This window comes from Anopheles coustani, chromosome 2 (genome assembly GCF_943734705.1).
Source record: "Anopheles coustani chromosome 2, idAnoCousDA_361_x.2, whole genome shotgun sequence".
Classification (NCBI taxonomy): Eukaryota; Metazoa; Arthropoda; class Insecta; order Diptera; family Culicidae; genus Anopheles; species Anopheles coustani.
In genome coordinates this window covers 40,371,644-40,385,593 of record NC_071289.1, presented here as the reverse complement: position 1 = coordinate 40,385,593, position 13,950 = coordinate 40,371,644, and the positions used below count along the sequence as shown (strand labels likewise).

The 13,950-nt window shown below is 40.8% G+C and overlaps 1 protein-coding gene across 1 annotated transcript in view; it reads right to left on the bottom strand.

The window, feature by feature from the left end:
* The window catches only part of LOC131267304 (store-operated calcium entry regulator STIMATE-like), a 250,804-nt gene that overhangs the window by 103,017 nt on the left and 133,837 nt on the right, over nucleotides 1–13,950 (bottom strand). The gene's annotated exons all lie outside the window — the stretch shown is intronic.

The following is a 13,950-nucleotide window of genomic DNA, read 5'->3' as shown; positions in this document are numbered from 1 at the left end:
GTTCGAATTATCAAGAGTGGTAGGAAATAAAATTTATAAAACACGTTTTATGCACATAGATCTATATTTGAGGTGAATATGTGAATATATTGATATTTATAAAAAAATTCAACAAAAATTTCAATTAAAATCACAATCATAAAATATTCTGTAATTCTTTTAGGTTTAAAGCATTCTGTTTAACTTGGTCTATGACATTTTCAATTGTAAATATTGAAAACCAACGTCATTGCTTGCATCTGACTGGAGGCAGAAGTCCCGTAGCTTCGTGCTATCACGTTTTAACTTGCTCAGAACTTTGAATTGCTGCGAGTTGAGTGGGTACAGCTTCGAATTACCGCGTGAAGAGAGCAACCTAGCTTCGAATTTTACTTCGAATTATCGAGTGTACCAAATCGTATTGTTTTTATTCAAAATAGTGAGAGTTTTCCAAGGGGCTACTGATATACTTAGAATTATCGAGAGTTTCGAATTATCGAACGTTTGAATTATCGAGAGTCGACTGTATATAAAAGAGATCAGTTTAAATATTTCATCAAAGCGGAGGACAATTCCCAGAATAGATTGAGGATAATAGGATAATAGATGAGAAAATGTAACTTCCTGTACATTTGAAAACATTAAAATCATTTTAATCATTTCTCAAAAAGTAACTTTTTCAGTTTCAAAACGAACGAAAAAAACCGTTTTAAACCAACGGGTGAAAATATTTTCAATTAAAAAGTTTAAAAATAAATAACGTAGTAAATTTGAACATAGAAAATGATACTATGGGTTTTCTTGGAAATTCATTGATGATTTGCGATGTTAATCTGAATTTGATTCCTTATTGAATGTGTGGTTTGATCTAAATTGAAATTTTATTAATTTTGAAACTAACCCCTGAAAAGTCAATGTAGTGTAAGTTTTTAGGGTCTTCAATTTATAGCTGCCTCTACATACCATAGAAATCGCTTCAGAATCTTTTGATTTTTTTTTGTTTCGCTTTAGAACGTGAGAATAGTAAGAGTGTTTAAAAATACCGTTTTGAAATTAAGCAATTTAAAAATGTGATTGATTTTCACCTCAATCATATCACCGCAACGCGAGGCATAGTTTGTTAAATTAAACCACATTGGTCTCAACTCAGAAAATAGGTACATTTTTGTCTAATTCCTCCCCATTCGTGTTTCCCACACACACACACACACCTATTCCAAAACTGTTCGGCGACGGTAGCGGTTGTAAAAGCGTAAACGAAAAATCCTCATGCAAAGCTCGTGCCCATGCTTTAACTCGATTCAATCAGCGAAGAATCAGCTACCCCTGCTGCCACCTTCCCCACCTCCCCAGTCGCTTCGATCGGGGCCTCGACATCTAAAAGCATGTTGCTCCTTGAAGCTACGTGGAAAATTGTGCCTCTTTTCTTCATTCTGCGCACCGTTTTCCTGCGAAAGAACTTCTGCCAGCCGGAACACATTCCTCGCTACGGTCGGGAGGCTCTGGTGTGGGTTTCCACAACTTTTTATCTTCCTTGCCGCCTAAGATCACGTAGGTTCCCGGTGGCAACAAGTGCACACACTCACAGGTCTTCCGCCGGAGACTGGCTCACTATCGGGCCGGGTGCATCAACAAAAAAAACCCGCTGCTCGCGGCCAAGTCAGTCACACAGACGCTCGTCCGTGTGCATATTCACGATGGCACTAATTAGCTCTTAGTCGATGAATAAATTTCTGCGCACCCCACTCCGACTCCATCGGCCGTGGCAAGTGCAAACCTTCCCTCTTTTTCTTCCGCCTTTCCATTACAACCACCGACACTGCCACCTCCTCCCACCCCCGTGTGGGAGGTGGGCGGTGCATCGGGAGTGCATTTTATCCGCTGTTTGAAGCGGTCGCCCAGCGTGCGAGTGCGGGGAAACGAAGAAGCGGTAGAGATTTACCAGCCGGAAACCTGGCAGCCGGAGACCTGTGCCACAGTGCAACACTCATGAATATGCACGCGTCCACGATGCAACGATGAGCCGCCGTCGGGCCGGCGGTCTTACAAGGGGATCTCTCTATGAAGCGAACAAAACGGGGGGAAAATGCATCCTCCAAGAGGAGTGCATATGATCTGTACGGCCGTAAAACCCCAAGGCCTCCACTCAAGAGGTTGGTAAGGTCCTGTGGTGCTTGCCGGCGGCAGGCGGAAAACCTTGCGACCCGGCCTCAAGTGGAAAACGATGCCGACCTCTGCACCGAGCCGAGCCGAGTTTGCTGATCGTGCCATTTTCAAGCGCGTTTCGAGGGTCCACCATCCGTCATCGTCATCCAAGCTCATGACAGGCCGCAACGGCCAACACCGTGGTGCCCTGTGTGGGTTAGTTGGCACGAAATGTGATCGCTTTATTGCTTTGCTACGGTTGAAAAAAAACTGTACACTTTTGTGCAATAAACTGCAATTTTTATATTTCATTCAATTTACTGATGTGTGACTAATAATCAATAGAAAACAAAAATGCATAGAAAGTACTGTTTATCAACCCATGTTCCAACGGTATCGGGCTTATCGTGTTACTTTCAAACGATACTTTTCTATTGCAGAAATTCATTTATCTTGTTTATTTTTATTTTTAATTTTACAATTTGTTTGCTAGTGGAAGTCTGCAAAAAAAGTTTACTGTTGTCACATTACGACTGTTGAGAAAATCAATTATTTTTTATCTCGTTGTGCTCATTCTGGTATGAGGCAATTTTCAACGGTGAACAAATAATCAATTCGGCGTCTTTATCGATAAGCTATAATTTTCCATCACTGGAAACAATTCTTAGCTTAGCGTTGCACCTTTCTCCGTTTGATTGTTACTTCACAAAGCTTCACGCTTATTAGGGCTTTGTTATGAGAGGTTTTTAACACTTCTCTTTTAATTAACTCACATAAAAAACTTATTTAATGTTGAGTTGATTGCTGAAGTTGGCTTATTGTTATCTCTCTTTTTAAGAATGTTGTTCTTGTTTTTTGCGTTTCTTATACTTGTCTATTGTACAATGAAGCTTTATGCGATTCTTACCGTATTAGAACCGACTTCTTAGCACCAGATACTAACTTTGTCCTTGTTTAGTTTTTTTTTTGTTTCTGTTTCTAATATCGACAGGTTCGGAAAAATACACTCTACTCCTTATTTCACTTCTCTCGATCGGTGAACTTTCCGATGGTTTGAATCATGTGTTTTTGCTTCTCTTCGCTTCTCTAAACTTGCATCCGCCGCGTGGCGCTGCGTTTGAAGTTACGGGAAGAATCAGGTTTTGGCTCGATTTCGGTCTTTTCCTCCTTTGATCTGTCTCTCTGTCTGTCGGCTGCTTCCCCGGCTGGCGGTGCCCAGTTTCTTGGTGGCGGCATCTAAGAAAAAGCCGCCGGCAAATCGAAAATAACAACAACAACAAAAAAACCCGCTCTGCCCCATATCCGGGAGCACTATTGCCGTGATAATTTGTGTTAACGATCGGCGGAACGGTGGAGGGGCGATCGCTTTTCTCGAACATTTCTACAACTACTACCACTTCCACCGCTAGTAATGCCCATGTTTGTTCGGCGTTCTTGTTTCGTTTTCGTTTCGATTCCTGCCTCATCGGGGCAGGCCGGCCGGCGGTTGATTAAAAGCATCCGAATCGCGGCCACAGTCGATTTCCGACAGCCGCGTTTCCGTGGGGTGAGTTCTTGTGGCCACACACGGCAACGGTAATTAGTTGCAGCGAGGAGCAAAAAAACAGAACGGCATGAATCGGTCGGCTGAACTGGTTTTGGCACAAATGTCATCGCCGGGGCAACGCAAGTTGGCACAGTTTTCGAGCGAAATTTATGCGACAACTAACCGACCGGCAGTATGTTTTCCCGCACAGCTAATATCCCAGGGAGCGTATGTGGTGGTCCTCGGAGGTCTTTGGAAATCGGTTCGCTGCACTTCCTTATCGTTGGACTTTTGCAGAGTTTAAAGTTTGATCTTTATATGCATTGCCATCCATTGACTGTGCATAACTTTTATTCCTTTCATGTCGTTGGCAACAAACGGTAAAAATGTTGTACAAATACAGGGCTCCTTGTTACAAAAATATAAAAGAAAACCATTGACAGGATATCGTGGAGGTGCTACTTAAGAATTGTCTTACTAAATCAGTACACGGTCTAACAGTACAACTATTACTACTTCATGGAAAAAGTCCGTAAAATATATGGAAAAACGATTTTTTAGATTTGGTTCGATCACTAACTGATCTTTTATTTACATAAATATTCACAGTGGATATGTAGGTACTCTGGCATGATTTTAATGCCAATATTGCCCTCATTGTACGTACTAATAATAACAAAAGAAGAGCGTTTTATAACACGGATTAGTATTGAATAAAATAAACTTATTCAGCAAGGTAAAAGTTGTAAACGATAATAATGTTTCCACATCGCAATTTTTTTCGAATTTTACAGCAATTATCATAGCATTGCGTAAAGCCAGAAAAATTATGAATAGTTGAAAAATTTCAATTAACCTTGTTAGAGCTTGTTGGCTTTAACAATAATTAATAAATTATGAATAAATTGATTAATAAATAAATGAAAACAAAAAAAACCGAAAATAATTTATTAACTATTTTACTAAGGCATGTTTATACTTTCACATTTCATCGGTATTGTTCATTTCTGTTTCACATGTTTAAGGAATTGTAAACTAACTTAGTCGTAAGAGGTTTTAATTAGTTACTTGATGACCAATGACGGAATAACATCACGTAAAAAAACTATAATTATTATTATTGGAGCATTTGAAGAAATAGGAAGCACTTTAAAATGTAATCAAAACGAATCTGAAGAAAATTTTTAGAAATCCTAAATTTCAGATATTTAATGGTCCATTCCATCGCAAACCATTTAAACATTAGCTTGTGAGATCTAATGCTAATGATTTTCGGCCGATACGCATGAGGTTTGTGTCACTCAGCGCCGTAGATGTTTCATCATGTTTTGCTGGAAAAATTCCACCTCGCCTCGCTGCGAAGGAGAGAAGGCGTGTCCAATTTGCGTCCGGCGGCTAGACTCGTTGGAAAACTACCGCACTTGGTAGCCGATTTCCGATTGGCGATAGCCAATTGCCACTTTGGCCACCACTCCTTTGCGGAGCGAATCCTGTGCTTAGCCCACCACTTCGGTAGAAGAGGTCTACCAACGCTAAACGTCTCCCGTTTTGCCTGCCTCGCTGAACATACGCTCAAGTGGGCCAGGAGTACGTGTCCAGTGCGGGTTCGGTTTCGCAACGGGCAGCATAAGCGGCTCGAGTTGAGACCGGACACCTCGACCCGCACCGGAGATGGAAAATATTTTTATGATTTTGTACAATCGTAAATATAAACAAAGCCGCACTGCAGCGGCCCAACTGCTGCTGTCCATCATGGACACTCGCTCCAACCAGCTCGTTTCACTTCGGAACCTTGGGAAGTTCCATCGTCGTTAGGGCCTGTCTGTGGCATGCAGGTTGTGCTGCAAAACCGGCAACGTCCGATCTTCGGCACTTGCGAGCGTTGATTGAGCTAACAAATGGCCACCCGATCGTGAATGTTTTTAGTCGACAAAATAAAAATCCGATGGCCACCAGATCGGCGGTCTTAAGCTCCGACCAAGTTGAGGTGAAGACCGCTGCAGAAGCTGGAAGCATAAAAACGGAACCCCCTCTCCCCCCTCCACCTCGGCTGTAATATTCACTCAATTATCATGCACCATTTCTGCACTGCGTGGATGAAGACTGCGATGGGCTCGAGGGCCATCCAGGCTGGCCCAAAACGTCCGCCTCCGTCCATCTGTCTTCGCACGAGCGATCGCAGCTCCGTCCACTGCGCCTGTAATGATTTAATCACTTCGGCGTACAGAAATTATTTAAAATTAATTAACATTCATTATATCGTTTAATTAACGGAGGGGCTCGTGGCACGGGGACGCCCGAGAGCGGTGGACGATTGGAGCGGCGGAGATAATTTTCAATCGTTCGACTAGTCGCCTGCGTAATGGCCGCCCGGTTCATAATGAGCAGCCGGGGCTTTCGTAGGCTTTCGTGGAGTCTGGCGAACCGTACTTCAAACTCCACCAGCCCAGCAATAATTCCTTCCTGCCGCTCCGGCACTGTGTGGCCACTTGATTTTAGCTATGTACTTTTTCATCCCTGCTGACAGGATCGTTTTACACCGAATTTTCCATCATGCACTTCAAAATGGCGGCTTGATGGTCGCAGGCTGTGGCTGCCGGCTGCTTGTTTATGAAACATTGCTTATAAATATTCCACAAATGAGCTCATTATGATGTCGACAGTAATGCCAATCACACGCCAAATCGACATCGCCGTGGTGGGTGTCCCTATGAGAAGGTAGTCGTGGGAGAGGGGTAGAAGCGATTAATAAGCGCCACTCGTTAGCGCCGGAAACCTCCCACAACGGTACGCATTAACGCACCACGCGGGTCCGGTTGGCAAAAAGTAGGAAAAAATTGTAAAGTGGTTGATTTTTCCCGTAAGCCACCCCACAACAACCACCGCCAACCTCTCGGTAGGATGAAATAGGCATGGCAAAGTTTTCGATAGTTACTCGTTCGGGGTCATTTGAATAACGTATGCCATTTTATGGCACCGCATGTATGTTGAAGTAGATGGGTTTATTAAAAATCCATCTCGATAGTTGATTGGTGAACAAATTGGCCAGTGGTTTTGCATTCTCTCTCTTGTCATATGAGTCGTTTTAAGTCGTGTTCCAAAAATGTAAGTAGTTTGTTTCTTATAGTTTAAAGTGAAACATAATTTTTAAATTATCTTAAACATGTGGCCAAGGGAAATGAGAAGGACAACACTCGATAAAAGCTTTGATAAATGAACATTTTACTATGTACTTGAAATTTACTTTCTATATATTCTAATTTACTGCTCAGCCTACTTGTAAAAAATTAAGCTGCTAATTCCAGTTCTATTTCTTACCTCTTTGATATATTTGTATTGACATGTAATTTTAACCTTGATTGCAATTTTGTGAAACTTCAAACCGTTAATTTTAGTCTTATTTCTTTCTCTTTGATATATTTATTTACATATAACAATAAAACGATTTAAAATTAATCCCAATCCAATAAGAGTTTAAATAAGTTTATTTCAAAAGTGTTTTAAATAAATATGTAAAGTCTAATACTTCCAGCCTTCGATTACTACACCTTTATAACTTTAAACTTAGAACTAACCAGCACCAATACTGATAGCGTTAGAAAATCAAAAAACCAAACATTTTAGCTACTTATACATTTTGACACAGAACCTAATGAACCACATTCATTCACGTTCCTTTTGTCCGTGCATCCATTTAATTTATTTTGAATTATTTGATATAATTTAGAAGTGGGTCTAGGGTTTTGTGCTTGAACTTTCTGGATTGTTAGTTAAACTTGGAATACTCTTCATGTTTGTTAAATGTGCCTCAAAACAAAATCCACAACTCTTTAGATATGACTTCATTTTTTTTAATAAATGCATCTGTATGAAGTCGTGGGCATGGACTAGTTTATATTGCTTTTAAACAGATTCCTATTTTCAAAGATAGAAAACGAACACTAAACCTCCAACAAGGATGGCTCTGCTTATTTCAACTTATTTTTCCAATTTTATGTGAAAAAAACCTCAAATAAATCTCATAATTTAGACATAATGGCAACCAAGTGTAAGTTATTTTTGCGTTGCAATTCAACAGGCGTAGCTGGAAAATGTATTTGTACCCTTTCAAACAGTGTCATTGACTGGCAGGAAAAGAACGAAATTCCCCCTGTAAGATTGGAAATTGTATTTTACCTTCAAAATTTTACCATTATCAGCACAAAAAAATATGTTGTGCATATTTCTTACAAAACTCGAAACATAAGAAACAACAAAAAAAATTTACACGAATTACTACATAACGATACTACTTCACATTGCATTCAATAATTTCTTTTTAAACAAGGATAATCTTGTTGAACAGTCTATTGGAGAACGCAATCGATCACAATTCACTTCCAGTGAATTGGCCTCTCAGCCCCTTACTAACATGTGCTTCTTCCTTCAGAGGTTGGAGTTTTTCCCGATGCCTCAGGGCACCCCTAATTTGTTAACAACAATTCAAATCACCCCCTCAATCCACTGCCCATGCGTTATTTTCTACTCTCTGACTACCCTTAAGGATAACATTCCAAGGGATTTACATGCTTTCCGCGTACGTTCGGCCGACGGGACCATGTTTTCTTTTCGTTTTTTATTCGGTTTTCGCCAGAACCCTGGGCCCGTGGTGATTTGTCGGATTTGCCGACGGCTTTCCGTGGCATTGCGCCAATTATTTGCAACGACGCCCCCTTCGAGCGATCTTTTTCGGGAACGGGCCAGGATTGCCCGGATCCGAGCACTTCAAATTTGCTCCCATTCTCCTGGTCGGATGTTTTTCCTTTTCATATTCACCCGGATTGTTTTGTACAGTTTACTTCGGCTGCCTTTTTTCTTCTTTTCAGTTCACCATTTTGACGTTTCCTTTTGTGTTTTTTCTTCTTTTTTATACATACGCTCACACAACGCCCTTACATTGTTTACGCCAACTTGCAGCCGCATATAAATATGTTCGGGTTGCGCTAGGGTCCTGCGGCCATTCTTTCCGCTTTCCACGCCACGGTCGCGAACTTTTATGACGGATTTAACAACCTAATAATCGAGCCACTGACATAAGACAAGCGTCATCAAATTTATACTGGAAATCTGATATTTTTCTTCTCGGAGTCTCTACGAAGAGGAGAATGCCGAAGTAAAAAAACGGACTGAACTTAATCGTTTCCCTCTCTCTCTCTGTTTCTGTTGGACTGAATTTGAGGTTTGTTTTTTCATCCATTTCATTACGATCCTTCCGACGAAATCGTTGAACTGCAGCACGTGATGAAAATAAAAATGTGATGATGTTGGAGATGATGGCGTGGTGAACTATGCAAGCAAAATAATGTATTCTTTATTTCCTGCGATGCATTGGACTGCGCTTAATATTTCCTGCATCGGTTGTACATTGTGTACATACATGTGCATTGAATGTATTTTTTAATGTGTTCCGGAACCATGCTCACCTTTTCTAAAAAAGAGTCAGTACAAATAATTGTGTTTCAATTCATCCTAAACTCCAATCACTTTTGCTTCCCACGGATAAATCCTTCCTATAGCCTTCATCATCATGGCGATGTTTAACGTTGCTAGAGCCCACTGAACAATGGTGGAAGCGTTAAAATCTCCTCCGGGCTGCCGCATGAATGTTGTCGAGTTTAACGCAATTATGAAAGATGAGATCCTATCACCAACTCCATCGGTGGCTATCGTTTTACATTGGAAGCCCCAGCCATCTCCCGACATCATCAGCGGCGTTGATCCTTGTGCATGGTCTGCTAATGGATTTAATGGATCGGATTTTCAAGAATTGTGTCGGAGGCGAGATTTGAACGCGTTGGATACGATCGACCCGAAATGTGCTGGAAGTGAACTCGGCATCGCTCCATCTTTCGTCGCAATCGTGGCTGCTAAACGATTGTTTACAACGAATTTTCATGAATACTAGTTGGTTAATAATGCAGTTTTGTTATACCGCAAAGGGTGAAAATGAGGTCTTAACGTTAAGGTAATAAGGAAAAATAGACAACAAGAAACAACTGGATTGTTCTAGTCTCCTCGTTTTCTTATAGAGAAGTAACAATGTAAACAAAAACGTAATGGCTGAATTGGTTAATTTAATTTAATAATTCAAGCTTAATCAACTATCATCAAAGTGAATCATTGAGAGAGTAATAGAGTAATTGAGACACTATTTAAATGATAAAGATTTCGATAATATGGGAAAAATATTTGTTTTGCTTGATTGATAATATTACAAATTCAGTATCTTGTAGCTTTGAAATATATAAAATCGTTTTTATAAATAAATTCTTTAGCCAATTGTAATAGCAAAACTACACTAAATGATACTTCTGTTCTTTCTTGCAAATTGTCGCCTACAACATTTACATTTTACTAGTGCACATACAATTTTACTAATATGACTCACATTTAGCTGTTTTTAAACATGGTTTCTCTAAAATTTAGAATTCTTCTAGAGACTGGTAGAGTAGAAACGAAATTCCAGGCATACTTCTGTCCTTTCGTGTAAATTATGTCCTTTTAGAGTCTTCTAGAACAGCTGTAGTCTTCTAGAACTTTACTGTATTGATCAGAAGCAACGAACAGAGTACAACATTTTTATGAAGCTTCCAAAAACATTCCATGTTTCTAATAAGAAACGAATTTGCCTGTTTTCTAAGTATGTTTTCTTCAAATTTTGAATTTTCTGCGTGAATCTGACTGTTACCACCGGCGTGCGTCCATAAAAATTGTACAAAAGTTTTTTTTTAAGTAAAATTATTTTTACTTTAATGCCAAATACAAATTTACTTTTGGTTTCGTGTCCAACAGGTTCTGACTAAGATCGATAAAAATCGTTTGTTCTGATGCGTCCTTAACAAAACCTTTTCTCACATCCTTCCTATAAAAAATGGTAACTCTATAATATGCCGTCCTCGTATTACGGAGCCAACACTCAACCGAAATCGACTGGCAAACACGAACCAAGTCGCGCTTTAAATATTCATGTCCACGTGCTGTCATCAAATCTTCCCTGCATCTTCTGCCAAACAACAACCGGCAACCCGAAACTGCTATCCGCTAGGCACTCGGTGTAATCTTGCCAGAGCAAGACGAGCAAGGACCGATCCCTAAGTCGCGCCACAGTTCTAGGCTTATAAATACTGTATTAAACGCTCGGTTTGTAGCACGCGGGCCTCCTCTGCACGACTCGCTTTATAAATCATGCATCGATAGACTCGCTTCTGGCGCGATGTCCTTTCGCTCGGCACAGGACTCAATTTGCTGACGCTGCTGGTGGCGGCGCGTTCGATGGAGCAAATAAATAAATATGATTGCAATCGGAACGATCCCCCGAGCTGATGATGTTCTAGCGAAAGATTCGGGCTCGGCGACCTCTTTCCAAAGTCGAATGGAAATGCCTCTGAGCCGGATTATGTCATGTAAGGCCGAGCTGTCGAGTGGGCTTGCAACATAACAGAATCGAACCGTGACGACAGCGTCTTGCTGATGATGATACTCTGTCTCGTTTACTATTTACAAGGGTTTTCAACCGGAGTTCAAACGAAACGGAAAGCCTCCTTGACTCCCGCAACAGCCATGTTTACATCTGGTGCTCTGAAGAAGCGGATTTCGGTGGGATTTTTATAAAGTGTTTGTGAGCTGCATGGTGAGCTAGTTTTTTCCCCCTCGTCCATACTGGGAAGGGATTATTCAAACATTTGTCGTTTATCTCTTGGTTCTTCACACAACATTTGATAGAGATCAAAATGGAGTAGAAAAATCCTTTACCAAAATACGAAATCCAAAGCGACATCAATACGCCTTTCGTGTTGATCCATACCGCCAGAACTTGTCTCCGAACACAATGGAACCGAACATTTTTCAACGGGAAGGGATCGCAGGATCCGACGACATCTTCATCGTCACTCCTGTCCTCCGCAGAGGCGGCCTATTCACCCTCTCCTGTTCGTCGTCGTCGTCCCAAAAGCCACCGCAGCCCGACCGCAGCGACTATTATCGCCTCCGGAAGGCGCGGAAAGTCGCCGGTTGTTGTTTGTCGTCAAAAGCGGGAACTGATATTTTATTTATTGTCGCCCACCGCGACGCTCCCCCTCGTCCGTTCTGCATCTGTTTGACATCTTTCCGTCGTCCTGGCAACCGCTGTAAACAGCAGCCTTAACGTTCGTCACCTTCCCCTCGGGCGAGATAAATGCCCGTATCCGTTTTCGCCCTCCCCTCTGCTCAGTTCCAGACGCAGGCACAAGGCATCTCCGCCCAACACCCGGACGGTCCTCAGCCACCCACCCTTACCCACTACGGTAGCCGGGGGCGAAAAACGGAAACACATAAAACATATCTAATCCGTGTAATAGTATTACGGCACATTACGGAGTCGGATCGGAGCCTTGTCCCAAAACCCACAGTACACAAGTTTTCCCTCCCCGCATTGGTTTTGTTTTGCTTTGCTTTTTTGTTTCGTTTCTCTTTAGAAAACGTCTGCCTTGAGTTTGTTTTTCCTGCCTAGGGCACAATCCTGGCTGTTTGTTTTTTTTCGGGTAGAAGTAACCTCCAGTAGGCTCGATTTCATTTCGGCCTCTGTAGGCCGGCGTTGAAATCTCTCCATATCTCCCATCTTTCCGCTTCTTCTTGCACTCTACCGCGTTCTGTGTCCCATTGCTCCGATTTTGGATGATTTTGATAAACAAACTCACAGTTGATTACTTTCCCGAGCGATTGCGATCAACCGGATCGATTCGAGTGACGTCTAATCCCCCCGGTCCGGGATGGCGCTCTAATGAACTAATGAACCGAACCAATAAAGTCATTTTATGTAATTGAAGTACCAGTCGAACGAATAAAGGATTTTACATTTTTTCTACTTTTTTTAAATTGTGTCCTGTCAGTGATTTGTAAACAAAACGATTTTTACTAGTGCATTTGTATAATTATTTCATAATTTTTTAAACAAGATTTGTGGTTTTATTCATCCCGTTTCTCATAAGTTGGATTTTATTGCTGCCATAGGTAGTAAAATATAATTAACTAATCTCGAATAGACTTGACTTGCGAATGATTACAGTAGCATCCCACACAACACGAAGTCGTATTAAGTTGAAGAAATTGAATCATATATTAGTATTTTTCGAATCGGAATCGCAGTAAGCATAGACAATGTACGAGCAATGTATATTCTTTGTTCCATATGATGCCGATTAAGAATGTAATACGATTTTCTTTATGCATACGTATAGATGAACGAGCAATGTCCGGCTGATGTATATCGTAAGTCGTATATGATGCCGACTTAGAAAATATACGACTAAACATATACATTTTGAACAATGTACGGTTAGCGCCTCCACTTTTGTACGTATAGGCATTATTTTAGCATCATTTACGATTCAATCATATTGCATAGAAGTACGATTATTTCAATGCATATGTGTTGTGTGGGATAATGATATTATTTATCAATTTGTACAATTTTATTTTCTCGCATTTTAGCGTTTTCTTGTATTAACGGTTAAATGTGTTAAAATTTAACCCATAAAATTGCTGGATTTGGATAATGAACCCAAGTGCCTTGACTGTTCCTTCCCTAATTTTAATTCTCTTCTTCTTCTCTAGTCTTCTCTATTTTTCATAGGTAATTTTATAGACAATAAATGAAACTACCAAACGAACGAAATAACATAATTTAATTAACTATAAAACTTTCATAACTATACTTTATAAAAAGAGCCTATTCATTTTTTGAAATTCGAATGCATTTTATTTTCTTGTAGGTTCAATCGTTGATTACTCGTTATGGGTATTTATATATTGGAAATTGTGAAAAGGAAAATTTTAATCATTTTGTTTGTGTGACCGTTTTTCATAATAGCAACAAGCCATCGTAATTAGTTAGTTCTTTCTCTACCTTGTTTAAGTACTGAACTTATTTAATTTTTTGTTTGCCGACTTCAATACTTTTCTCAGCCAACCGTCTCCAACCATTCCCCTGTTGTCGCCATTCCCCGTTGCACATACAATCCATGGGGTTGGCCCTATCCATGGGGAAATTTTTGATTGCAATTTTACGATCGCCATTCTTGCCGAACGGTCGGCGGAGAGTTGGTTTTTATAGTACGACCATCTGCGACACGAGCATCATTTCGATAACCGAGTGTATGATTTGATGTTTTCCAGCCGCCCCTCCTCCCTCTTCCCCCCTGCGTTCCGGTATTCGCGTTTGAGCGACGAAATATTACATGTGTTTTTATAGTGTCCACCGAGCCCGAGTACGGCTTAGTCTGTGT